Genomic DNA, 26,839 nt, shown 5'->3' on the forward strand with positions numbered 1-26,839 from the left:
TATGGTTGAACACACAGGATGTCTATGGGCTGGATGTGGCTGGGGGGTCACTCATTTGTGAGCTCCACAGTGACTACCGTAGGAAGGAGGGAAATTATGTCCACGCAGCCTGGAGTAGTCAAGCACCACTCTGCAGAGAACACAGGATCTGGGAGCAGCTCTAACGGATGACTGGGAGTAGATGGCTGCAAAAGAATGGCGAGGCCACGTGAAGGCCAGGAGGTAAGGACAGTGTTTGGGAGCGGAGAGAGAAGACAGCCTGGTAAGAACAGCAAGTCACAGGTGCATCTGAATACAGAAGGAAGGGTCAGATAGTACAGGCCTGAAAATCAGGCAGAAGAATTCAGATCTGGTTTGATGGGAAAGTAGAATCCTGTCAGTAGCTGCCTAAATAGAAAAGCCAGGATAAATTCCCAGGGAGAGTGCTTAAAAAAATGTGCCATGTAGGAAGGGAAGCCCATGTTTGAATGGAAGGCAAAGTCTCCACGAGCACGTAAGTCTGAGCAGCTTCAGGACAAGCAGTCAGACTCCTCTGATGCAGGAAATCACCAGAAACCAGGAGGAACTCATCTGGAGAGCCCACAAGTAGACATTTCACTGACTATGGAAGCTACTTCATGAGGGACTGAGGATGTGATCGGGACGGCTCTCACCACCACCCCACCTCCTCCCTAACCCCCAGTTCACTGGCATGGAGGGCAGACATCTTCACAGACACGACCCAGCTCCAGAAAGGGACAGAAGTGGCCAATCAGATGTACAGCATTTCTCGAAAGTCTGGGGCACCTTAATGAGTGCCTTTAAAAAAAAATTTCTGTACACAAAACTAAGAAACTCAGTAATCATAATCCCAGATCTCAAACACTGGGGCAACGGGAACAGGAAAATGAATATTGGGCAAACAAGCATTCTAAAAATAGCCATGCCCCATGAACTGGATCTATCACTGGATTAAAGTGATCACGTCTGGTGTGATTCAGCCCACAGGGTGTGGGGCTCAACGGAAGGCCAGGAAGGTAAAAACAGGAGCCAAACTGTGGTAACTACACTTTTCCTGCAAGGGTGATAAGGGAGCCCAAGAAAGATTTTAAGCAGGGCGAGCTGTGTTTTATGAAGACCAAGCGTTAAGGGGGCTGAGCTGAGAATCAAAGGGAACGAGCCAGGGTACAGCTGAGAATAGTGAAGACAGGTGTCGCCACTCAGCGAGACCAATGGCTTCCTCTAGTTATGTCTGGGAATCACTGATAATGAACCACGGTGACCACACGTGGACTGTGATGGTAAGGTGCAGCCGGTGGGGGTGAGGGGTAATTTGGCAATGCAGTTCTAAGTGTCTCAGCGGCCACGGATGGAGCATGTCAGCTTGGCAAAGAAAACGTCTTTCCTAACATCTCCTCCGTCCATAAAGAAACTGTGATCAATCTCCTCAGGAGACAGTGAAACTGCTCTTTCCTTTCTACTCCCCCTTCCCACTCATCCTAAGTGGGTGGCTGCCCACAACGTGTGGGCCTAATGCCAGTGAAAGAGGAACCAGAAACCTCCCTGCCCCACATTCAACTCATGGCCCATGACATTGGTCAAGACCTGCTGCTAACAATGATGGTCCTACTGGTTCCTTAACACCTGAGTCTTCCCTGACTACAAATTTGGAGTGAATTACTTCAGGGAACACCAAACCAATGAGAAAAGGAAGGCCTGGAAACCCACACTCATTTTCTCACAGGAAGCATAAAGAGAAAGGATTAGAAAAAAACCAAAAAAAACCAAAAAACACAAAAAAAACTCCCCCCAAACTAGGATATACTAGTAATGACTTTAAATAGTCTACCTTCCTTATGGAATTTCCAGAAACACACACAAATAAAAATGTAATACTCAAAGAGTTTTTAACCATTAAGTGAAAAAGAAAAAGAAAAAAAAAAGGCTTAGTGCCAACCTATGAGCACTAGTGAACATGGAATCTCATGAATGAAGAGAATTTTATGTATGTCGGCCAAAACAAAATGATCTTTTCACTAGAATCATTTTTGGTGGTCTAAATAAAACCAAGGAAAAATGTAATTATAATCATATTTATCTATTCAAGAGCAAGCTTTAAAAAAAATGTTGTTTTAATTACTGAAATGGAAAGAGTCCTCACGTGTGTAGCAGCTAAAATACCCAGCCAATGATAACCCTGGGATCTCTGGAAAATGAAACAAACACAACAGGTTGGTTTTGTTTTTCTGAAAGCTCTGGGAAGACACCCATGATCACTGTCAATCTGGCATTCAAATTCAGTTGGAAGAGAAGCTGGTATCAGTTTTTGTGTTCCACAGGCAACAGCCAGATTTTCTTTAAAAACACGAAATATTTTTTTTCTGCGTATCACAGTGGAAGGTTTGCGCCTCTGGTTTCTGTTTAACTGTTATGTTTTAACCCTGCTGAGAAAAGCACCCACAGTGCTCCACATATGGATTAAAAATAAAAAATAAGTAGCCAAGGCCTTAGTGGCAGACATGATAAATACTTCCGCACCCGTCCTACATCAGCAAACCAGCGCCAAGTAATGACAGATTTCTGAAATACCTATTCTTTTTAGCCCTGAGTTACAGCGAACCTGGTAGTGCCAGGTATGGGCCTGGGAGAGAACATGGTTGTCTCCCTCAAGCCTCACAAGAGATTTGCCAGGAAGAATGACTATCTCTATTTCCCAGATAAGGAAAACAAGGCTCGGAGAAGCACAGGGATTCGCTCCACATCTCAGAGAGGGTTTCGGGAACCAGGACGGCCTGCGGTACAGCATACAACCTCTGGTCCAACGCTGACGGTGATGAGCTTTGGTGAATATGGGGCCATGATAAAAAGCTGCTGTAAAACGAATTGGCAAAATTACTCTCAATTAACTAAAAACAAAGTTGGCATTTGTTTCGCTGATGTTTATCTCACCATTTTTATGAGATTCTATTTCCACTCGCAGTGTAAGCCCATCGCTTAGCGTGATATTAAAAAAAAAATACCATTCACAAAACTGAGAGTCCCGGCAGGTGGGAGAACGCCTCCATGTACGGAAGGTGCTGTGGTTACAGACGGCGTCCGGGGGCCAGAACCCGGAGCCTTCATCCCGCTTGCGCAAGAGCCTTACCACTGTGTGTTTCAGTTTCCTCCTCGGTAAAAACAGGCTGCTGCAAGCCTCACAGGAGTTTGGGCAGGAGAAGCACTCAGCGCCTGCTCGACACCCAGCTGGCGTGCAAGAAGCCACCGCCATCACCTGCTTGCTTCTGGTGACACCGGGCCTGAGGTGGCCATTCAGGGTGCAGAGCACCCGACACGTGTACTGAACGTAACAGAGCGCTGGGCTGTCTACGCGAATGCACAAGTGAGCAGATGCCCTTACTGTCTGTGGGCTCGTCATTAGGAAATGATAGGGAAGCAAACGTCCTCGCCTTCGGGGAACATTAACCCAAGCACCGGTTCATGAACAAGATAGATAGACTGACACTGGAGGACACGCTCAGGAGGGTGCAGGCCCTCATGCCAAAGGGAGGTGCCCCAGATGGAAGAAGGGCTGAACCAGGCAGAAAGGAGAGTGAGCACCATTTGGGGGTGGATTCCCTGAGGGCCAGCCTGTGGGGAGCCTGAAGGAGCTCCTCTCAGCAGGGCAGGGAGTGCCCCCTGCCCAGCAATGCAGCCGGGAACAAAGCAGAGGAACAAGGCGGAGTGTGGTATGAGAGGGGAACCAGAGGCTGTGAAGCAGAATTATTTGATTCTAATCAAACAACTGACTGCATACACACCTCCAGGTGAGGGGCTGAGACTCACAGGTGTTTGCGCATTCTCTGCCCAAGGCCTCCAACTGCACAAATACCAGAGAGAGGGATGGAAAGAGCACGTGAAGGATGGTGGGGGATAATAAGGGTAGACACAGGGTAGGTGAGGCCACTGCACATTAGGAAGACCTTGAACCAGTGGAACAAGGGCCAACACAGAGGTGACATGCACACACTCATTCAGTCATACCCTCCTGGGATACCACTAAGTGTCCCGTCTATTCAATCTGTCTGTCTAATCTCTCTACCTATCTACCCATCTATCTGTGAGGAGGGCAGTAAGATGATTTGCAGGGCAGGCCTAGATAGGCTACGTTTTCTAGCCCAAGGGAAACACAGTGTGATGAGGCTATAAACTCTGAGGGCCAGGGACTGAAACCCAGCACTGGCGGCAAAGCACCCAAACTGTATGCACTTGGAGTTTCTCATCTGCAAACTAGGCATAAGGCCAATCTCACATGGCTGGTGTGCAAACTAGCAGAGCTAGATTATGTTAGGGACCATAACCGTGTCATAGTTTATTACTGGGCCCTTTAATACAGGAAACTCCCATGGGGCCATCCAGGCCTGGGTTTTGTCAACTCTGTATCCATAGCCCTTCTCGCTCAGCCTAGCACATAGGAGGGGCCCAGGAAAGATTTGATAAATTGACCTGACAGTTCTCTAAAATTTCACATGTATACTCTGTTGCCCATCGGGTCCCTGCAGTGACCCTCCTTTGGCCCAGGCCCCTCTCCCTGGAATGCTCCACATGCAGTCAATCAAGCCCCAGAGAGGCCTCCCAAAGCCCGGCCTTCAAGCTCTGCTCCAGTCCTCCTACAGGAATGCACTATGGAACCCCTGGAACCCGTCTCCCTTTGCTGAGTCACAGCCGTACAGACCCCGTAATCAGCACTAAATGACTCTCCTTCTAATTAATGCAAATGTGGAAAGCTTATCTCTTCAACCATGCTGGAAACTACTTGAGACTTTTCATTTGAGACTTTTTTTAAAAATAAAACTGGGAGTTTTAATGTATTTTTAACCTTTTGGTTCTAGTATCTGACTTCAAAGGCATCATTCCTCAATTTAGTTCCCCAAAATTGACTCATTGGAATAATTCCATTGTTTTTTAACAGCTGCTACAGAAAAACATCCCCTGTTAAAACAACTGTTAATAAAAGGATATTTTAGAGAGTATACAGAGCCTCTCTGACAGGTAGGACCTCTCTGCTAATGCTTACCAGGAAATGGTTCATTTGGGGCTGAAGTGTCCTACCTGCTGTCGTGTCTTTACAGAGCTCAGCCAGCAATTACACATTCGCTCTGAGACTAAGCGGGGAAAGGGCATTCAGGAGGCTAGCCTGCACATCCATTCAACGACTAGGCATTAACCTTCACCTAGGGAGCCAGATTCCCCGGATTTAACCATGAAGTTTCATGGCACAGCTGAGGAAGCCTTCTTCAGGTGCATACTGGGGCGCCTAGGTGGCTCAGTCGGTTGAGCTTCCAACTCTTGATTTCGGCTCAGGTCATGATCTCAGGGTTCTGGGATCGAGCCCCATGCTCAGGCTCCATGCTCAGGGAGAGTCTGCTTCGAGATTCTCTCTCTCCCTCTGCCTCTCCCCCTGCTCTCTCTAAAAGAGATAAATAAATCTTAAAAACAAACAAACAAAAAAACAGGTGCATACCTGAACCAGGGTTTTATGATGTCCTAGTCCAGCCTACTCTGCTCAGGGACCTGTGTCTGATTTCTTAAAGAAGCACCTAAGTCCTTCCGGCTACCCCTCATTCCAGTGGTGGTCAATCCTTCCAGCTGTGGTCACGTCCATGAGGCCCTTCAAAATGTCAAATCCCTTCCACCAATCCCAAACCTTGCTGATCTTTACCTTGGGACTATTTGCTGGCAGGTGCTTTGAACCACCACAAAACCTTGCATTTTAATACATAGGACGTTACTTCTCCTTCCTTTCATGGTGTCAGGAAGGCACAATCAATTTTAATACCTTGTCATACACACTGTCCCGCCTTGCTTTCAAGCTGAAGACATGTACCCTGAGTTAAAGGGAGTAAGGATTATAAGGGCTCTTGATGCAGTCAATGCAGCATTTTAAGGAAGACCTTTACAAATACGAGCTACTTATCTTCTGAAACTAAAGAACATTTTGCATGCTCAGAAACAGAAAAGAGGAGTTGCCAAGTTACCATTTCAGGAATCCAGTTATCTTGACTTTTCCCCTGGGGCCTGCCTCTGCTGCAGCTAAAACTGAACCACAGATTCTTGTATATGTATATTCACATCCCCCGCCAGCCAGACACACGAGGGAAGCTAGCATGTACTTGGAAACTTTACAGGGCACTCTCAGAATGTGAATGTCAAATTCTCCTGTTGAAAAAACTCAGAGATGAAACCAAGACTGACATCAAAAGAAAAATGCTGGAGCAAATACAGTTGCTAGAGTATATACTCCAAGTGAATTAATTCCAGAGAAAAAATTATGTAAGACCTAGGCCAGTTTCTTGTTCCTCTGCCCCCTCCCCTCTGCCTCCACCTGTCTGTAATCCACGACTTACTGTCCAAATGAAGGAAAAGGTCCACAGAAACGCTTTGTCGCTGTGAATTAGTGCAGTGAACAAATGAACAGGTTTCATTCACACCTTGAAAAAAGCAGCGGAGGTCCCCTACTTAGCAGGGAGTAAGATTCACTTCCACTTCCAGACATAAACAAATTCATTAGATCCCAAGCCACCGTATTTTCAAGTTTTCCAAACTGGAAAAGCCTGGTCACACCTGGGCTTCCTAGAATGTCACCTGTTACATTCCTCTGGTTACAAGGGGACACTGAGGAAAGGTAGCGCGCAAGTATTCCCCATAGACTACAGCCAAGGTCCATGCTTGTTTATTCACCACTCTCTCAAGCTCCAAAGTGAGACTCCTTTCCTTAAAACGCTTTCCCAAAAGCTACTGAGAGGAGCCAAACTAAAAATTTTATCTGCCACCATTACACTTCCTGTTCCCCCCTTTCAGATTCTATTAAAAAATCCATAAAGAGCAGACAATGGGGGGAGGGCAGGGGGAGAAGGGCAATGAGGCTGGATTATGCATGCACGCATTCGTACACTGAACATGTATGCAGCGCCAAAACAAGCCAGGCTCTGGGGCTACAGCAGTGAACAGGACTCTTTCTAGGTCCCCAGGGAGCTTACAGGCTGGCTGCGTAGGTAGGTAATAAGTCAGGTAGTTAAGATACGTAGTGATCAGCTTTGTAACAGGAGCATGAGTAAAAATACACTAATGGGGCAAACAACTGTCTGTCCCCTCCCGCCACTGGAGGTTTTGCAGAGCAGGCAGGGTCCTCTGAGCTGGCTACAAGGGAAATGGTTTGCTGTTCCAGGCTCTAAATCAGAAACAGCCACAAACTTTCCAGAAGTCAATTACTGCAAAATTCCATTCCTGGCCCAGATTCTTCTCCACCTAAAACCATCTCATGTACCCTGTGTGCACCAACCCAAAAGCAATGGCATTGATAGAGGATTTCTGATACCTCAATATGGAAACATTAGATGATTAAAAACAAAACAAGCTCTGAATTAGGAGTTTTAAAACTTGGGTTCAAAGAGTGCGACAGCACACCACTGTGTGACTGCAGGCACGTGACATAATCTCTGCGCTTCACCTGTATTACATACAAAGCAGGGATGAGACACTGTCACAGACTGCTGTGGGATCCGAGGAGAGGATGGACACAGCGATGGTTTCTAACGCGAATGTACTACTGCTTTCATCAGCAATCACGCCGCCTTCACGCAGTTAGCAGCTCAGTCTGGAATTCTGTTGCTCACGATACTTGGCAAGTATTAGAGAGTGAGGAAAAGTCACCCTAACGGGCAGCACTGTTCACAACTGACGACGACTACCATATTCTCGTCCTAGGCTCAGCATCTACAGAATGGCCTTTCCTTCTCCAAAGTTTGCTTCCCACACTGTACATAAACACCTGGGAACCCTGTTAAAATCCAGATCTGATCCAATAGGTCCAGAGTAGAGACCGGCATTTCTAAGAAGCTCCCAGGTGATGTGGATGCTACCGGTCCCCTGGCCCGATAGTGAGTACAAGAAACTGAGGGAGTCACCAAGACCCTTTCAAAGAGTGGATCCAGTCACCTGAGGCAGACTTGAATTTCTAGCTCTTTCCTAACTTCCAATATCCATCCCCTGGGCCCCAGCAAACCACCATTTCTTGAAACCAAACAGCCTCACCACACACATTAGATCATCCTTTAGTGACAGAGCAGTGGCAAGATATTCTCAGGTCCAGCCAGCTTAGATGAGAGCTCAAGGTCCCATTCTGACAGCAAAGTCAGAAGTAGTACAGACATCCCCAGCCCCAGAGTAATGACCCACAGAGATGAGGAAGATTTCAAAATCAGCTTTGTGCTCATAACCTCAAAGGTCCCTGCCTGACCACCAGTCATCCCTGGGTCATTTTCCTTGGATTAATTTGGTAAATGATAGTATCTCACAAGAATATAAATGCCTTTGGTGTGTTAAGTGCCTACAGCCACCTTTGTCTGGCACAGGGCTAGGTGCTCAAATATCTGTGTAGTGAGTGAAGGCGTAAAATAAAGAAACTCGACAACATTTACTGAAAGCGCACCACGGATGTGCCCTGCATGGCTGAGGCGTCAAGGGAAGCAATGATGAGCTGGACGAGGCCATGTACCCACTAACGCAACGGGAGTCCCTCCGTGAGTGCTGGGCTCTCTAATACTTTGGGTCAGAATCTCACTTCTCCATCCCATACCACATATTAGCAGCCACGTGTTGTAGATGAGGAAATGGGACAACAGCAGCAACACTGTGTGAGGAAACGCTGGTTGCTGTTAGAAGTAACTTCTCTCAATCAACCACAGAGGGTTTTTCCACCCAATAACCGAAACGAACTGCCTTCTGCCTACTGTAACGAGTTCTGGGAGTTGGATCTCTTATGATTTTCACTGCATGAGTATGCAGCCCCTGGTGACAGGTCCCGAACAACAGTGAAAATAGGGAGCGGCAGAGGCAGCGGTTTCCCGGTACCCTAGTCATGTCCCCTGCATCCCGGGAAGCCCCCCTTCTTAAGTCACCCCAGCCCTTCCCCACGACATGATCCTTACAGGAGCGGGACAGAGCTGGGTTTGAAACCCAAACCCAGCATGGATCAGGTGCACCTCCACCTTGGGGACAGCGACAGTACCTTTCTGCGACTGCTGGAGAGAGTCCACGAGACAACACGTTCAAAGTGACTGAAGTGTTCAGCACACAGTGGCCTTTCTGCAGACCCAGGTTCTCTGCTCTTGTACCAGGGCCACTGCTGTGCTCCTGGGGGTGGGGATGATGGATGGGGGAGGATCAAAAGTCACATGTCCCCACCTGGCCCATGAGAACAGAGAACCACTTTAACACAAGTCAAGCCAGCAGAAGGCCAACTCTAGCAGCCACTGAAAGTCACAGTCTAATTACTGAGGCAAATGACAAGTGGCTCTTTGGTTTAACTCGGAAGAGAATGGAAGCCATTAAAAAGATGATGAGATGCCTTCTTTTCAAAATTAACATATCTGGAAGTCAAGAAGATGAACAAAGCCAATCTACGGGAATGTGGATGGGGCCTAGCACAGAGCAGAGAGGAGAATAATAAAGATGTCCTAAATTTTCTCTCAGAAGGATTTAAAGCCCTGACGCTAATTCATTTTTCTGCAAAGACCGTACTAGAGTGATTACCCAGAACTACTGTGGAAAAAGCAGTGGTTCCTGAATCACACAGAGCTGGATTCCTTAAGTTCTGACACCTACAAGCGGTGGGACCCTAGGCAAGCTCCATAGAAATCCTTAGTAGCCGCAGGGTCCTCACCTATAAAACAGGAAAAACGATGCTTGCCCTAGAGCTACCATGAGGTTTAAATGAGATAATGTATATAAAACATGTGGCAGAAGGTAAGCACACAATGAATGCAGCTGTTAAATACACATGCCTGGTCCCTGGAAGGCCTGAGCCGGGAGCAGGAAGGCTTTTGTAATAAGCTGCAAACCGGCTGATAGGCATGACGTGGGCCTGACGCTGGCTGTCCTACAACCTGTGCTCCCACTGGTCTCCAGAATGGTTCCTAAAAATATCAGGAAACTGTGGCACAAGAAGACTTGTAATAATCAGTCCTTAACGAGGTTTCACAGAGATTTCAGAAACATTTTTGGACCAGGTCCTGGCTGTGCTACACTGCAAAATGAAATACATTAAGTTTAGGAGCTGGGCTATATTAAACAAAAATTTTTTCTTTTATCAGTCCCATCTTTGCTCCCAAAAGCCCTTCCTTGTAGTTCCCAAAATACCACCCATCAAAGAGACTGCTGGATTCCCCCGTAATGAGCCAAGGGCCAGGCCACCTTGCTCACTTCTGAAACCCCAGCCCAGGGCTTTCCCGGGAGCTGCTTATTAGACTTCAGTGCCTCAGCTCATCTCTTCTCAGAAGAAACCTCAGACCTATCAAAAGCCTGCCTTCTCTTCTGTATGCAGTCTTGCTCAGGATACTGACTTCTCAAAGGATTCCCACTCTGAGGATGGCACTTCCCACAAGCAGAGATTTATCCGATCCAATACCAGGTAAAGGGGATGTTTGCATCTGGATGCTTCTCTGTAACAAAACAGGTTCTCCGTTCATAAGATTTACCTTTAGCTCCATGAAAACCTTCCTCAACAGCCATGTCATGCTCACCCCAGAGCAGAGTTCTTAAGGGGAATGTTAAGCAGGCTGTCTACATTATTTAAATTGTTCTTTCCACCTTCACTTTCCTCTTTTCTTTTCCTAAACCCATGTTGTTACCCCACTGAGCAGAAGCTGAAAGAGGATGGCTCATTACATTTCCCTGTTCAAATATTAACCTCCTGCCACTCTCCAATCCTGCATCTAGGAAGAGTGGCTTTGTACCACCTTGCCCTTTCTTTATAATCCTTCCTGTGTTTCAGAGCACAAGGGGGACTACACAAAAAGTTTCAAAGAAAAAAAAAAATTCAGCTGGCTTCCAAAGCAGGGAACACTTGTCCTGAAGGCTGAAGACTCTCACTGCCCACTGGTTCTCACTGTTTCCAGAGTCCGGTGCTTTCAAGGTTAACTGACATGGTTCAGGGAGGGTGAGAGAGACAAGAATTTATAACCTGTCACTCAGAAACAAAGATCCCATTCTCCTGAAATCTTATCAAGGAATCAACACAGGACAACTGGTTAAACTGATGGTCTGGCAAACTGTAATACAGGGACAGAGAACAATAATCTAGTATAAACACAGTCCCCATTTACTGAGCATCAGCTAAGTGCCACGCACTGTACTGCATTTCTTAACATATATTATCTTTTTAAAAAAGATTTTATTTATTTATTTGAGAGACAGAGCATGACAGCATGAGTGGGGGGAAGGGCAGAGGGACAAACAGACTCCCCACAGAGCGAGCAGGGAGTCTGACATGGGGCTCGATCCCAGGACCCAAGATCATGACCTGAGCCGAAGTCAGACATTTAATTGACTGAGCCACCCAGGCGCCCTCACATATATTATCTTTTTAAATCTGTAGTTGGACTGCCCCTATTTCACTGATGCAAAACTTGCCCAGTGGGCAAGTGACACAGCCTGGACTCACACACAGTCTGATTCCTAAGCCCAGGCTCCTGGCTGCCAGGTTGCAAAGAAAAGAAATGCAGCAAGACCACCTCTCACCAGAACAAAGCCCTAAAGAAGCCCCTGGAGTCCTTCTGATCCCTGCCACCCACCTAGCGGCTCAAGAAAGAAGAATCCAGGATATGAGTTCATTGCTGTCAGAGAGGAAGGTGACAGGACAGGCAGTGCTAGGAGAGAACACACTACCCCTTCAGGAGAAGCCCAGGGCCTTAAAAGAAGGGCACACCAAAGACCAGCCTTGATTTGTTTACCTGCCACACGTTTTCAGAGCGGTCCGTGCAGCTGAGAAGGAGTGGGGGACACAGAACGAGCACAGTAACACACTCGTGCATTCAAACAGTCTGAGAAGCAGTTGTCCAGCCCAAAGAAGCACCTAACTGCGAGTCAAAACATCTGGTTTGTCCTAATTCTCAGAGATGGTGTGAGCAAGTCATTTCCCTTCTCCAGGCCACCAAGTATTCACTACTAGAACACGGAGGACTGGCTAGGATGAACCTTAAGGAATCATTCTGCTCTAACTTGCTGGAATCTAGGGTTCTACAGAGATGACAAAGAGCTAGCTAAAGATTTAGGACATTACACAACCAATCCCATGCTTTAGCCCAAGGATCTAGAAACCCAGAAAGGGACAGGAAACCTGTAAGTGGCTGTATCCATGAAGAAGTCTTGATTAGTAGGAAGCTAATGTGCATCTTCTTCTCAATGTGATGTGAGACACAGATGGAGATCGAGGTAAGATCAGGCGGACAGAAGCCAAGCATGGACTGCGTCCCCAGAGAGCAGTGCTGGGTTCAATATTACTCGGGTCCTTTCTCCGATCTTCTCTTGCCATTTCCCCTTCCCGGACCAGGCCCCCAACAGCTTTTGCTGGGTCATTTTTAACAGTCTACAAATACTGGTCACCTTCGTTTATTCTTGTCCCGTTCAGTCCATTCTCCACACTGCAGTTGGAGAGAGAGGTCCTTCCTAAAGGCAAATCATGCCAATCGCTGGCTGCAAACCCTAAAAGCTTTCTGCTGCTCTAAGGATAAAGCCCTGCTGTCTTTCCAGCCTCAGTTCCATCCTCTCTCCCCAACATGCTCCAGCTATGGTTTCTCAAAAGTGGTAGGTTCCCCCCCACCTCTATGCTTTGGGTCCTAGCTGAGGTGTCACTTCCTCTGGAAATCCTCCTGTGACCCAGTAGCTTAGGCGCTCCTCCGCCCTGGACGCCCACCCCTCTCCCCATGCACGTCACCGTAAATTCCTGTTTACTTGTCTGTGTCCCCCACCAGACTACGGGTGTTAGGGAGGCAGAAACCACGTGTCATATACTCCGTTGCACCTCAGCACCTAGCAGAGTGCCTGGCACATGCTATGAACTTTAGAAGCAAATAAACAAAAATCTGTACTGCTGAAACAAATGGCCTCATAACTGAGAGGGCTGTTGAAGGTGGGAAACTAAAGTAAAGATTAAAGGAGAGACTGAGAAGGGGTTGGGGGGGGGCTGGGTGTCCACCAGGGTGTGTCTGTGCCCCAGTGCGTCTGCACAGCGGCAACAAGTGAGGCTGTGAACCGTTCAAGGGCAAGCTGCGCACTGCGCTGTGTGCAGATGAGCCCGTGCTCCGTGCCTTGGAGCCCAGGGACACTGGGAAACCGGCTGGTTGTCTCTCTAACATTTGGAGGCTCTGGCAGTGACAACACTGCTTTAGTGCAGCATAAATGCATGGGGACTGATGATGTCAAAATAGGTCACCGATCAACTCAGCAGAGCTAGTAACCGGACATCACTCACAAGTCAAGTGTTGTGTGCCGGCACTGTCTGCCATGACACCAGCCCCACGCCTCTGAAGGATGCAGATCCAGACAGGGCGTTTGCTGGAACACAGTGATAGATGGGCTTGGGTGCTATACGATTGAAGTGCACACTGCTGTCACTCCCCATAAATTGTGACTAGATAGAAAGGCGGACCAAGCATTGCACTTCGACAGTGGGGGGAAAACAAAGGGATTGAGGGTTTAAAGAGATGGTAATCAAGAAGATGGAAACACAGCAGGACCTTTCCAGAACAGAGTTAAGTAAGTTCAAAACCAGAAGGAGCAACAGCAGCAGCAGCAAAAGCAGTTCAGAGAAAAAATTCCTATTAAAAAACGCATTTAAAAACATGATGTTTCAAGATCAGAAATAATGAGCTTCAGAGAACAAACAGTATAAAAAGCCTAGGTAGATATTTTTTCATATGAGCCTCTGCAGTAGAAAAGAAAGCCACTAACAGGGCAGAGCGTGAAACGAGCCACATGTGCAGGAGACGGAAGTTAATTAAATGAGGACTCAGGCAGTTCCCTGAAAAACAATTTAGCCAAAGCAAGGAATGAAAAATAAACAAGCTATAACACACACAATTTGGTGGCCAAATAAGAAAAAAAGAACAATTCACGCACATACACTGCAAAGTCAATACAAAAGAGTTAGAAGTTCCCAGAATTTCCCACTGATCAGGCCACGAAACAACACATGTGGCTTTCAGCCTTAAACAAACGCAGGAGTTTAAAATCAAACCAGGTTAGGGTATCTACATGAACTCACCCTGTCATATGTTTCTCCTTTTAAGGAAAGTCTAAAATTTTTATGTTACCCCCATTTCCTGATTTTCAGAAGGTAAATGCCTTGTGTGGCTGGCACCACCACAGTGCCAAAGTTTTCGGCGTGGGCAGTGCGGGAGGATCACCCGAGGCCGCCCAGGCTCTCCCCTAAGTTTCTGATTTAATTGGTCTGGGTGCGGCCTGGGATTTTTAACAGTTCTCATTGTGGTTCTAATGTGCACACAAGGCAGAGAATCACAGTCACCCCACTTCTCAGACTAGTGTGGCAAGTTCTCAATTTCTAGAACACATAATGAAGTTGAGGCACCTTGAACATGACCATTCCATCAGAAAACCTATGATTTCCATAAAGAAGACATCTTTTCTTGATTTACTTATTCCCTTTTTAAACAACTGGATTCTTACAATAAAAGCCCACCACTTGGCTGGCCCCCTTGGCCAAGACGGGGTAGAAGAGACACCATCCGGCCCTTCACCTCCGGTTCGGGCCATGTTTCAGCAGAACAGCGTCTGTCAGAGAGTGATGGCTCAGCTCTAAGAAGGGGGCTGCGTGCAATTAAGGACTGACAGGGACCCTCCCCCCTTGCCATCCTGTGCCTGGAGAGCACAGTGTTATCGCTAAATCAAAACCCTGTCTGACAAAGCTATAATGGGGGTTCTTAGTAGAGAAATTCATTCCCTGTGATGCACTGGAAGAGATGATGCCAAAAAGCCCATTAGTTCGGATGAGTGTGTGGGGAACCAGCATAAACACAGGACATGACAAGAAATAGTACCTTATATTTTATCCAGACTCTCCTAATGATGAGTGGCTTGCATAACTGATTAGGCTACCTTCCTCCACCTCCTAACCATGAAATGACATGTACCAATGCTTATTCTCAGAGAAAACCTCATTCTTTCAATATGTATAATGAACACGGTGGCTTCCCTTATTACACCCACAAACAAAAGAGTGTGTTCTGCAAAACAATGAAATTCCTGTGTGACTCTAATCCACGTACACTGCTGCTCCTTCCCTGTTACCTGGTAGAATTTTATGCACATTTCCATAATTAAACAGAGATGAATATTCATCATGTTCTAGAATGACATTCTAAGAAGGCAAGGACTTTTGTCTGTGTTCACAGCTGTAGCCTGAGCTCCTAGAACAGTGCCCAGCAGAGGGCTGGCACTCAACAGCTGCTGAATGAATGACAAGCATCTGCTACATTGAATGGTCACTGCTATGCACATGGGTCTGTCCAGGGCAGGAGCACAGGTACAATGGTTTCGTCTTGCTCTGTTTCTTTGTTTATTCAGTTAAATCTATATCACACGTTCACTATGAATAAACGAGGATAAAACTGGCAGAAGCAGAATGACCAGGTCACACCTGTAATGGCAAGACTGCAGCCTCCATGAAGGCAGAGGTCCCCAAAACCCAGCGCCCAGGGCCTGCTACTAGGTAGGGACTCCAATGCTTACTTGTAATCTTTGTGCTGCAGGAGTGGACAATCCAATGGGAGTGAAAGGCACGTAAACAAAGAATGTGGCCATGGCCGCCGTCTCACATTATATATAACGCGTGCGTGCACGCACCCACTGATGCTCACTCGTTTGTACAAAGACTTGAAAAACCACATGTAGCTTCTCACCTTAACCAAGCAAAGGCACTGTACCAAGCTTATATTTAAGAAATTTCTCTAAAGATTAAATAAATGTAATGGAAACCAGCCTGAGTTGCCAAAAACCAAGCATTTTATTGGGATGTGTGCTTGTGTAGTGCTTTGGGGGCAGAGGGGGCATGGAAGATGTTCATTTTTCCCAGATCCAGAAGATGGGCCACTATGAACAGCTACCCCCACGGCTGAAAGAGATGAGAGAACTGCTAAGAATGAATAGGCAAAAATCCCAAACAAATAAAAATGCTGGCTTTTAAACCAATACTGCCAGCTGTTCTTCACAGCAAACAGGAAGAACAGATCGAGAGGGCAGGCCTCTGATGGGCACTGAGAAAAGAACAACCAGCTTCTTTATCCAGATCAGCTGCCATGTGCCAGGGAACTGGATTCACAGCCACAGGAAGAAGGCCAGAGATGGCAGCCAAGCCCTGAGACAGACACCAACTGGGGTGCAGGGGCGGGGGGTGGATGCCTAAGGTTTCATCACTTCCTAGGTAAATGGCTCTCTTGAGAAAACAGGGTTTTGGTTCCGGGACTAAGAAGAGCTGCATCATCAGAGGACATGTATCACTGTATCTTCACCATCTGGGGCAGCCACATCGAAGGGGAGAAGACAATGAAGAAGGAGGAACTGGAAGACAACTAGATGGAAAGCTCCCTGAGGACCCTGGCAGCTTCCTCTTTGCTGCTTCTGCAACACTGAGTCACCTAGCCTGTACTCAAAGAACTTCCACCGAAGTGAGAAGATTACAGGACATTTATGTCACCAAGGGGGGAAAAAAAGGAAGATCGTTGTGGTTAAACACAAAAGTAAAAGAATCCATAAATAACGCAGAGGGAAAGACTGAAATAACACGAAGGGGGGGAGGTGGTGCAAGGGTCATACTTGGGTGCAGAGACCGAAGCTGCGGGTCTGAATCCTGGCTTCGGCCGTTTACTGGCAGAACGACCGGAGGCAGGTTACAAACATCTCTTAGCCTGTTTCTTCATCCACAAAATGGAGCTTAACGTGGCTGGGATTGCTATAAGGCTGAGGTTCTCAAACTACGCTCCAGCAGAGCAAAACGAAGTGTGTGATTAAAATACTCTGTCTTATCCGATCTAGGATGTATTTTCAACCACGCTTCTCCACCTCTGCACTACTGACATTCTGAGTTGGGTAGTTCTTTGCTGTGGGGGTGTCCTGTGGGGGTGTCCTGGAGGAGCTCTGCGGTGTCCCTGGCTTCTTCCAAGGAGGTAACAATCAAAACCATCTCCAAAGAAGCAACCAGGACGTCCTTCATCCGGAGAGTGGAGAGACACACTGTGGTCCATCCAGACAATGAAGAAGGATTCAGTGCTATAAAGACATGAGCTAGCAAAGCGAGAGAGGGACACGGAGGAACGGTACATGCGCACTGCTAAGTGAAAGAAGCCAGTCTGAAGAGGCCACATAGTGTGCAATCTGAGGCACATGGCATTCCGAGACAGGCAAAACTGTGGCAACGGGAAAAAGATCAATGGTTCCCAGGGGCTGAGAAGGAGGGCGGGAAAGATAAACCGGTGGAGCACAAGGGGATTTTCAGGGCAGTAAAACTACTGTATATAATACGCTAATAGTGGATACATATCATACATTTGTCATATCCCAGAGAATGTGCAATACAAGAGTGAACTCCAATGTAAACTACAGACTTTGGTTAATAATAATGTATTAATGTTGGCTCATTAACTGTAATAAAATGTACCACATAATGCAAGATGTTAATGATAGGGAGAAACTGGGGCAGAGGGATGGTGAGGGAGTATTCGGAACTTGGTACCTTCAGCTCCATTTGTCTGTAAATCTAAAGTTGCTCTTTTAAAAAAAATCTATTAATTAAAAAAAAAAAGTTTATGGACAAGGGGGTAAAAACCACCTTCAGACATTGCTGAATGTCACCCAGGGGGGTGAGGGGCTGGGGCAAAATCACCTTTACACCCATTAAGAACCACTGATTTAGGATATGGTCCCCCTTTTTGCTAAGACAATGATCCTTAAGACTCATGATAAAACTGAATACACTTTCATCTTTTATGGTGTTCAGGAAAAAAACACCTTCATTATTATTTCTCTGTTCCAGTTCTAAGTAGAAACAAATATCAAATCTCCAGAGGAAAAGTCATATTTGAAAATCTGACCCCTTCACCCTAAAACGGAATATCGCTCCCCTCAATTTCTTCTCTATATCTGCTCTTAGACTATTATTACTACTACTTATAATGCTAACAGATGAGATGAATAAAGATTAAAAACAATTTTAATTTTAATCAATGAATCTGACCATGTCCAATAGTCTCATGTAATAACAGGGCAGGGCCAAAGCAGCTTTCACAACTCAGCCCTTCTGAAGCATCATGTACAATTTATAGTCAGACAACCAATGGTCTTGTAAGCACCTGCCCACGCAAGTGCTTGTAACCGACAATCTTAGTTTTTTCTCCATTTTGTTCAAATATCTGCATATGTTTTCAGTTCAATAAAGGGCGTATATGATCAACTGGATGATAACTTCACCTGAACTACTCCTACAGTCAGTCTCCTAACCTGGCTCCCTCTTCCACAGTAGCCAGAGGGACACTTTTAAAGGAAAGTCAATTCAGATCATCTTGTTCCACTCAAAATTCTCCAAAGGCTCCCTATTCATTCAGAGTAAAAGCCAAAGTTCTTACCATGGCCATAGGGACCCCCTTCCCAGCCTCTCCTTCCATTTTTTCCCTCAGCCACATGAGCTCCTCATTGCTTCTGCAACATGCCAGGCATGCTCCTGATTACCTTTGCACGGCCCTGCCCTCATATCTACGCAGCTAACTCGGTGTCTGCTCTTGAAGCCTACCTTCAGGCTCCTGCACCTCTCTTCTTTCTTTCTTCTTAGCACTGATCACCATCTAACAAACTGAGTATTTGCTTCTCTCTTGACGGTCTGCCCCTCTTAGGAAATAAGCTTGATGAGTACACTCCTTGACCTTTCACTGCTTTATACACAGTGTTTACAAAATTCCTAGTGCATTGTTGGCACTTACTAATGATGGATTACTCCATTCATTCTTATAATCAATCACCCCCATTTTATTAGTGAAGAAACTAGAGACCAGACTGGTTACACTAGCCTCAAGTCACAATTAGCAAGTGATGTGCGGCTTAAGCAACTCTCAAACTCCACTATTCAAATGGACTTCTCTTTGAGCATTTCATTGGACCCCACAACAGGCTAGGATCTGTACCAAGAGCTTCACATCCACAAGCTTTTCTGTAGCTATCCCAATGCACTTTACTGGCTATCTGGGTTCTTCGTATTCACACAGGTCTCCTTAATCATATTCATCGCTTTTCTCCAGACATCATTCCCACAATGTCATTTGCTTACATAATCCTGACATCATCAGGGGAAGAAGTTATGACTTGTCATGATTAAATGGACTCTGAGGTTAGAAAGACCTGGTTCTAAGTTCATTCAGCCATCAACTGGTTGACTATGAAACCTTCCACACGTTTAGCTTCCTAAGGCCTTAGGCTTCTCACCTGAAGAACAGCCCTGTGGGGCTCTTGGGAGGCAGGAGTAAGGAGTTAGGTAGAGAAGGCCTCAGTACTGCAGGGAATCCAGCAAAGAGCAAGCACTTCCTAGTGTTAGCTTTTATAATAAGTATTATTACCCAGCAAGTCATTCACTCATTCACTTGCATTCTGTTTATGCAAGTCACTCTAAGTGTACATCCTAAGTGACTCCCCTTCCACCAGTTATTTGGATAATGGCTTCTTTTTAATGTCCCTCTCCCCACATTGACAATCCCTTTAGCCTTTGATAAATGTCCTTTTTTTTAAAGCCACAAACTCAATTCAGAAACAAAGAGAAAACTGTACCCATTGTCATTAGTACAAAGCCCCCTGAGGTTTCACAAGATCAATTGGTCAAAGGTCCTGGCGGGAGCTGGTCCTTCATCTCCCCTTAAACTTTTTACAAGAAAGATTGAGGGATAGAGGCCAATAACCTTAGGGCACAAGGAGGAACAACCCCAGCTCTTAGCACAAGATTAGATTAGCAGATGTAAAGATGAAAGGGATGGAGCTGGAAAGCTATCTCATACATATATTTAGGATACACTGGTGAAATAAAGTCCAATAAACCACATAAATCTGTTAGTACTCATAAGTATGTACCAACCATGTTAGTACATTTATTAGCATTTATATTCTTAACATTTATACTCTCCATCTCGATGTTTTATTCTCTATGGTGCTTTTTCTCCTCCAATTAAACATGGAAGGCTTTCAGGGCAGGGGCCCCAGAGTGAAACAAAACTAGAAACCTATAGTTCACTATGCCCAGCCACCCTAGTTCAGAGCCTCCGACTAGATGCTCGCTTAGTCTGGAGCTCTGGTGGCCAGTACTGAGAACTCCTTGATGCATAGTAATGCTTCAGTACGTGTTTGCGGAAGGATGAAGTACGAAAACTGTGATTATCTGTACGTAGGTTACATGGTGTGGGTAAAAATCTCAAGCTCCAACTGGCCCCTTTCCTTTGACTACCTGTGACTTTCCCTCGTGCATACTAACTTCTTGTTGGCTGATATGTACTGAGGGAGTTGAAATTATTTTTTAGGTCTGTCAAAAATATAGCATACCTGTTGAGAAACTACATCTATAGCCAAAAAGACCACAAAAATGACCTGTGAATTATCCATATTTGGGATTTTCTTTCTCCCTTTCTTCCTAATGCTAATGTAAATAAATCTGACTCCACATCTTGCTTTATCAAAAGATCCTGCAACTTAATGATTTTTTGCTTATGATCCATAATAATTTTTAAAAGAACATTTGTACATCACTCTGAAGGGGCTGAGTTATTTCTGCATACAGACGCATAGAGTCATAAATATCCTGGGGCACCTGGGTGGCTCAGTCAGTTGAGTGTCTGACTTGATTTCAGCTCAGGTCATGATCTCAGGGTCATGGGATCGAGCCCCTTGTCAGGCTCTGCGCTGGGCATGGAGTCTGTTTGGGATTCTCTCTCCTCTCCCTCTGCTGTTTCCCCCCTCCCTGCTTAGGCATGACCTCTCTCTCTCTCTCTTAAAAAAAAAAAGTACTACTTGATTTTATTCTTTTTGATTTACATTTTATTTACTGGGTAGTTCACTGCCTCCCTCAAGTCTGCCTATACTCAGACTTCTCATTTTGATCATAACATGGGGTTGGTCATCTGAGTTTGGAGTCGAGAATCTACTTTTATAATCTAATCAGAAGTCTATCTGGTGTGGCTTAGACCTAAATCTACTGGCCAGTTGCTATCATTTGTACCTGCCAAGTCAGCAGACCCCATTTCGGATTCTCTCTCTCTCTCTCTTTACAGGATCATATACAAATTTGCGACCTTTAGTTAGTTAAATATCATTTCTTAAACACTCACTATATCCATTTATTCACGAAATAGTAAACTGAGCATTTACTATGTGACAGTAAATTGGTCTAGGTGCCAAAGAGTACAGCACTAGAAACAGAGACAAATTCTCTGTCTTCTCAGAGCACATTTTAGGGGGAGGTAAACAAAAGTAGAGATAAGTTCTGACAGTGATAACTGCTATGAAGAAAACAAAGAGTATAACTTTGATAGAGCCAAGGGTGGGAGGGTTTGGGAAGGACTGCGCAGACATACCTCTGAGGAGATTACCTTCAGCAAACATGGACTGAAGCACCTACTACGCATCAAGGAGCTAAAAGTAGTGGGATGATCCATTCTTGGAGTGCCTACTGTTTAAAAAACTGGGCTTGCTTTTGGAGAGCCTCTACTTTTAAAAAATTCAATCTTGTGGTGGGGGGGGGGGCTTGAATGAGTATTAAACACAGGTGTCTAAGTGCTTTGAAGTGACAGAGGAAAGTGCTAACCCAGCCAGGCAGTCTTCCGGCTAGAAGTCATGATAATAGCAGACTTCGGGTGACAGGATTCTCGGACTGCCCCTCACAGTGAGAATGAATCAGGTGAACACTGCCGACAGCTGGGCTGAAGTACACGAACACATCCGGGATGAACTCCTGGGACCGAGGGGAAATAAGCAGACAGGTGTGGGGACGGTCAGGCGCTTGGCCAGAAGGGCCGTTATGGGCTGTGCCAGGGGCGTGACTCTTGTCACACTATTCTGTGTAGTAGAGTTGCACGGTTGGAAGACCTACACTTGGGTGCATTTGGAAATTGTAGATACCTCACTCACAACTGGGAGAAAGTGGAAAAACTCTATGCAAATGAAGACTGCCCCTTCAGGAAACAAGTAAGAACAGATTCTGCTTCCTTCAAAAGCTTCAACACTCGTCAATCCGAAGCTGTACTGCCACATGGACTCATGACCATGGCCACAAAAATGGAAGACGTGACCAAGCTAACCTCCTAGGTTTGGCTGAAAATCTCAAAGTCCAGCACTCCACAGGCGCCTCCTGATAGACTGTCAACGTGTTAACACTAGGGCCATCCCAACGCTAACAGACAACAATGGAACAGAAGCTTTTTTTAACTTGTAATATCCCAACTGTCCGGTTTCTACAGTGGGAGTGTCCCAGTTCTGCCATCTACTAGCCATAATGACTCAGCATATTCTCCCTATCATTTCTTGGCCTCAGTTTCCCCACCTGCAAAATCCAAAGATAACAATACCTGCCATAGTGGGGCTTTTTGGGAGAGGAATGTGGGAATGATTAAATGACAGAATAAATATGAAAGGACTTTATAAACTCTAATTCTCTACAAATAATAGAAACAACTATAGGCTCAACTTATAGTACTATGGAACAGAAAAAAATTACCAGGAAGAAGTAGAGTCAATGCACTAATCAAAATTTCAAAGACTGTTTTAATGAAACAAGACAGACTAGCCTATGCAAACCACCACTTATTTTTAATAGCATAAAACCACCTCTCAACCTCTCCTTGACCCCAAGAGTCATCAAGCAAATACTAGGACAGAGGCGGATGAACAGTGTACAACTTCACGGTGATGGATGTGTCATGAAGTGAATTAAACCACAAAGGCAATTAAGTCATAAAAGCGGCAGTGATAGAACTAGACACAAGGTTCAGAGGATCATCTGTGAAAGATTTCATTAGCTAAACCACAAAGTCCTACTGAAAAGCACACCAGCAATCTAGTTAAAAATGGGTCACTTTATTTATAGATTCCATCACCAAATCACATATTCCTTGGTTAAAAAAAAATATGTCTCTGAAAACTTTCTTTGAACAGGCAGGTTCAACAAGGCTGCTTCATGCCCATTAAAGGATATAAGGAAATAATCCGTTTAAATTCTGCCCACGCTCAACAGAAATTTTTCTTAATGGGCTCAATGCAGAAAAGTGTCCCAGATTCACTATACATTTGAGCTTTACTATAAATAAACAAACTTCACACAATGCCAACACAGTGGGTAGAGTACACACTGTACTAGTTTGGGGCTGAAGACCAACTGTAGGGGGATAGAGTTTCCTCCGGAAGGTCCTGTTTGGGCTCACTGTGAAGGCAGCTTATCTGTTAGATACTCCGCCCGGGCTGCTACTGCAGGGGAGGAGCGCCATTCCGTGAAAATACAGACTTGGGCAGACGGTCAGGAACCTGTGCAAAGGGGGCAAACTGCAGGTCTGGGGAACGAAGCACAGCTGGCAGACTACAAGGGACAAGGGCAAGACACCAAAAGCTAGCCATGGTGATCTGAGTGCTGGGTGATTTTTAAATTCTCTTCCCTGTATTTTACTCGATTTTCAACTTTTTCCCATTGGTCATATTTTGTAAAATTAAGAAAAAATATCTATTTAGGTGGCAATTTTGCAAAGTATGGACAGTCTAAGACTCAAATAGCAATGGCCAATTCTGTCCTAGAGACAATCTCTAAGGACCTTGGATTCTATTTCTTCCAAGTCTTTTTTCAATGCACATGCATTTTTTTTCATTTGTTAAACCATTATTTTAAAAGGGCAAAATAAGCAATATCTGGTATAGGTTACCTACAGTTACAGAAAGCAATGTAATCATAAGCCAAGTTAGATCGATTAAAATTCTACTCTTGGGGGGTGCCTGGGTAGCGCAGTTTAAGTGTCTGACTCTTGGCTTTAGCTCAGGTCGTGATCTCAGGGTCCTAAGACTGAGCCCAGTGTCGGGCTCCACTCTCAGCGCAGAGTCTGCTTGAGATTCTGTCTCCCTCTCCCTCTGCCCCTCCCACTTGTGCTCTCTCTAAAATAAATAAATCTTTAAAAAGAAAAAAATCCTGCTTTCAAATTAAAAAACAACTCCAGCTAACAATAGGAAAATTTTTAAATTGTAGTAGTTTAAATATGGCCCCAAAGGATTTGCTATTATTTCTACTTCCTCTAAATGAAGTCATCTGAACTAAGCCTGGAATGTCTGTGTGCAAGTACATCCTTGCTTATTCACCTTCTGACACTCTAAATGAACACCATCCACCGTAAAGTGGGAAGTGATGTGTCTAAGGGAACTGGCCATTACTGTGGATCCCTGTAGCTGACCGCCCGGCCTAGGACACTGATGAAATGGAGCTTGAACACGAACGACCGAGACCAGAATGAATGCACTCATCTAACGCACTTAAACAGAATATGACATCATGAAAATGAGAAAGAAAAAGAAAACATTTGGAATTCTGGTTTAAAAAGCAATACTGCAAGCTGTACCAGCTCACAGAGGTGCTGGTGAACATCCTCTGGGTGAGGACATTCCTAGTCCTAAGGATACAGGTTGTCTCAGGTGATCACAGTACACAGTGCTTCAGTCCAGAAGGGCCCATGTATACGTGGTTAGAGGTTTAAGGGCAGATAAAAGGCGTTCTGCAAAAGACTGGCTACAGTTCTCACCAGTCCCTTTAATATATATTGCTACATTAATGTTTCCAAGAGCCCAGTACACATAAACATCTGGCACAGGTCCTGGCACCTCGCAGTACCATCAGTAAGCGGAAATGGGTATCAAGTATATGTCTGCACCTGTATCTGTATATCCCAGCCTCCCCAAAAAGCATGGGTTGCTCATATATGAGGATGATACCACTGATCACCTCAGACCTTCTCTTTCGACTGCTGCTTCTTAGCCATGGTGCTGAAGCTTTTCCTTAGCACTGTGCTATTCCAACCACCCTCCGGGAGCCACTTGGTATGAGACGTAAAGAGCACAATGACACAAGCATATCATACAGAGTCAGGATGGAATAAAACGACATGACTTCCTTAATCTGCACTGCTGTATTATCCTCAGGCATCGGCTTCACCTCACTAAGTCTCAGTTCCCTCATCTACAAAGTGGAGGTAACTGTGGCACTTATTTACTTGTTTTTGGACAAGTGACGTCTAGATGAGAACATGGAAGTCCAGAACGCTCAGTGCAGTGGCTGGCACAAAGAAAGTGCCCAATAAAAGGTAGACATCACTCTAGGGCAGGCAGCCTCATGAACACCGTGCTCCCTAGGGACTTAAAATCACCACACTAGGAAAACACACATCTGCGAACAGGATGCAAACCAGACGACCAAGTGACACCCCTGCAAGAGACCGGTCACCACATCTTCCTACACGAGTGCTGCCGGGGGTCTTGTTTCTTTCCCACTCTGGCCAGATGTCCCTTTCCTTGCAAGACCACCACCCTGATGGGACACCCTGCCTTTCTCCTGCTTCCACAGTTACGAGATCCTAGGGGAGACACAGGCACTAGCAAGAGGGGAGGAGACCCTTCGCACCGCAGAGCCCAGCCTACTTCCTTGCACCTCCCTCTTGGGAGTGAGCTCCTCACTTCCTGCCCAACAGGGGACTCTTCCAATGCTGGAGCTCAGCATCAGGACATTTGCCTACTGGCCGGCAGAGAGGAGCCAGGCTGACCAGTTCAGGCTGTACCAGGATCAAAGGAGGTCTACGTGACTTCAGCTAGCCTCATTCCTTGGTCTTATTGCACGAAGTAGCCCAGAACTTACGCAGGGGAGAACTTACTTAGTGGGCCTCCTCCAGTTCCAGCCAATGCATCATCCCTTCCTCATGGTTTACGAGATTCTCCCACTCTTACCGTAAAACCACAATAAAAACGAATGTTCTAGCTAAACAGCCATTTTTGTAGTTTTGATTTTTTTACCCATAAACTGAGTATCCGTTACAAGAAACCCTGGAGTCAAAGACAAAGAATTAACAAGGGGCAGTGTGAGCTACACACTCAGCTTCCCAGATACTGTTACCTTCTCTCTTGGTGTGTGTGTGTGTGTGTGTGTGTGTGTGTGTGTGTGTGTGTGTGAATTAAACAGTTCCACAATGTTGATGCAGGACAAAGTTAGTCCGGTCTCCTAACTCTGTGCATGAGAAAACTACTTCAGAGAGGTTAAACAATGTACTGGAGGTCACATAGCTGGACCAGGACAGAAAAGTTTAAACAACAATCAGCCCAATCCACTAGTTCTGCATAATGAAGAGACAGGCCAAACAAAGTGGACAAACTTCTTCTCCTATGCTTGCAGGCAGGGAAGGGGGGTGTGTGTGGTTAAAGGTTGTTTCTGTCTTTAAATGTTCTGGGATGCTAACACCACCAGAGTGCACTGGCCAAAATACCTTACCCTTCAAAGGGCACAGGTCAAGTTCAGATGGCTTAAAGACACCGACCTCTGCTGCTTGACCTCTGGGGCTCTAGATACCAGGACCTTTTCAGTCCCTGTGGAAAAGGAGATGGTCTTCTCCTTGGCAAGAATAAATAGGTGTTAGTTACTGGAGACACCTTCTGGGCCAATCCAGTTTTGCCACTATACAGCATGGCGCTTTAATTCAATGTGTGATCTAGAGGAAGTCCCTCTTCTCTCAGGGCCTCAGTGACTGGGTTAGGTGATCCTTAAAGCTCCTTCCTGAAATGACAATATTTTATTATCCTGGGAAAGCAATGGTATTCACTCCAGTACAGTGTGACGTCTGTACATCAACACCTAACTTAAATTCTACATGGAAATATGCCTTGGTCTTCTGCGTCTGGTTTAGATCGAACTGGTTTGTTTTTACCTTCATTTCAGAGAATATGAAGATATTAACTTGGTTGGTCCTGGACAGCCACACAATTGAATGAATAC

At 45.6% G+C, this 26,839-nt stretch overlaps 1 protein-coding gene and 1 long non-coding RNA gene across 6 annotated transcripts in view; both read right to left on the reverse strand.

The window, feature by feature from the left end:
• ASAP1 (ArfGAP with SH3 domain, ankyrin repeat and PH domain 1) overlaps positions 1-26,839 on the reverse strand; it is a 340,245-nt gene that overhangs the window by 191,638 nt on the left and 121,768 nt on the right. The window lies entirely within an intron of this gene.
• LOC130542920 (uncharacterized) overlaps positions 1-26,839 on the reverse strand; it is an 86,951-nt gene that overhangs the window by 13,771 nt on the left and 46,341 nt on the right. The window contains exon 2 of the long non-coding RNA XR_008957832.1: positions 1-26,839. This exon is cut by the window's left edge and continues 13,771 nt beyond it; it is cut by the window's right edge and continues 27,668 nt beyond it. This is a non-coding gene — a long non-coding RNA (uncharacterized LOC130542920).

This window comes from Ursus arctos, unplaced genomic scaffold (genome assembly GCF_023065955.2).
Source record: "Ursus arctos isolate Adak ecotype North America unplaced genomic scaffold, UrsArc2.0 scaffold_6, whole genome shotgun sequence".
In the NCBI taxonomy this organism is placed as follows: domain Eukaryota; kingdom Metazoa; phylum Chordata; class Mammalia; order Carnivora; family Ursidae; genus Ursus; species Ursus arctos.